This window comes from Peromyscus maniculatus, chromosome 23 (genome assembly GCF_049852395.1).
Source record: "Peromyscus maniculatus bairdii isolate BWxNUB_F1_BW_parent chromosome 23, HU_Pman_BW_mat_3.1, whole genome shotgun sequence".
NCBI classification, from domain to species: Eukaryota; Metazoa; Chordata; class Mammalia; order Rodentia; family Cricetidae; genus Peromyscus; species Peromyscus maniculatus.
In genome coordinates, this window is record NC_134874.1 from 5,722,792 (window position 1) to 5,724,504 (window position 1,713).

The following is a 1,713-nucleotide window of genomic DNA, read 5'->3' on the forward strand; positions in this document are numbered from 1 at the left end:
TAGGAAGAGACAATTAGGAAAAAAGCAAGTTTGTTTGTACTCCGTGGCAGGATATACCTGCTGAGCGTTCCCACAAGGTCCCTAAGGAAATCCTTAAAGGCGTCTCAGTCTCTCCCGGGGTGATGGATGGGGGAGGAAGGTGCTAAGAGGACCCGGGTAGCACCTCCAGGTTGGGATGCCAAGGCTGGGGGGGGGCGCACATCAATACAAAGGTACATAAGTGCAAGATGGGTACAAAGGCTACTGGGTGACACTGGTGGGTTTAAGGAAGGAAGGGTGAGGGAGGAGAGGGAAGGTAGCAGGGAGGAGCTTGTGGAGATCCACAGCAGGTACAGGGATGGAGCTGGGCCCCCTGACCCTCCTGTCTTGACCATTTCTAATTTGGTTTCAACCAGGGAAGTCAAGAGATCCCTTAGGCTTGAGGAAGGAGGGTGGACTGTACCTCCCGTCAGCTATAAGAGACTCTCTTGGTCTTCCCAGGCTGGAGAGAAATTTCAGGAGTGAGTGAAGAGACATGGGGTGTAGTAGGAGGGAGGAGATCCTAAAGACAAACGAGTCAGACCCGAGGAAGGGAAGGAGTTCGGCTTCATAGAGGCGAATGAGTTACGGAGGGAAGTTAACTCCAAACTCGGTGGGCAGGCAGGCAGCTCAGGTCCTTCCAAAGCAGACTGGAGGGAGACTAGGACTCTGTAAAAAGAGGGGGGTCATTCGAGGGGAAAAGTGCACAGAGATTCCCTCCCTGGAATCCCTGAGACACTGATTCTCTTCCAGCTTCCTCGGGATCCAGCGGCGTCTGGAACCAGGTCCCCCCCACTCCAGACAGAGTCGGGAAGGGGCTGGAAGAGTGAGCCGGGAGGAGCTGGCTGTACACACAAGGGCGGGGAGGCAGCACACTGAGAACCCAGGCTCCAGGCAGGGCATCCTCTCAACAGACCACGGGGGTCCCAGGTGTGGAGAGAAAGGATTTGGGGGGAGTCGCGCGAGGCACTCAATTTGGACCCCGAGGGCCCGGGAGGGACGAGGAAAACTGGGGAGAGATTGTACTGGTGTGCTGGTAGAGGTTCCCCACTCGGGACGCGAGGGACTGCGAGGGCTCCCCAAATTGGACGTGGGAAGCTAGGAGTGGACTGGAGACCATAGTCAGGGTAGTCTAAATTAGGTTCAGGAGAAACTGGGGGGCTCCAAGGGCGGCTTCTCGCTCGGACTGGGAGGAGAGATTCTTACCCGTTGGAAGGTGTGGGGACTGGGGCGGGGGGCCACTGGGCTATCTCCAACCCGACCCAGGAAGATTAGGGGCGTCTTCTAAATTCTGAATAGCGGGGACCTGGGAGGTAGGACTGGGGAGGGTTCCCGATCCGGAGCCGAGCTACCTTGAACGCACCGGGAAGCGCTTCATCCCGGGAGGGCGTTCCCGCGGCCGGGCCCCCGCGCCGCTGTGGGTGAGGGGTGCGGCCGCGCCCCAGGCCCCGGGCCCGCACCGGGAATCAGGGGGAGCTCGCTCGCTCGCTCGCCCCCCAGGACGCCCAGGAGCCCCGCGGGAGGGGGGTCCCAGCGCCGCCGCCTCCGCGGGCGCCCGGGCGCGCGCCGGGCTTTATGCGCGCAGGGCGGCGGGGGGAGGAGCCGGCAGGTCGGCCCCCGGCGGGCCCTCCCCTTGGCCGTCCCCGCCCGCCCGCCCGAGCGGGGTCGGGGGAGGGGGCAGCATGGCCTGTCCGT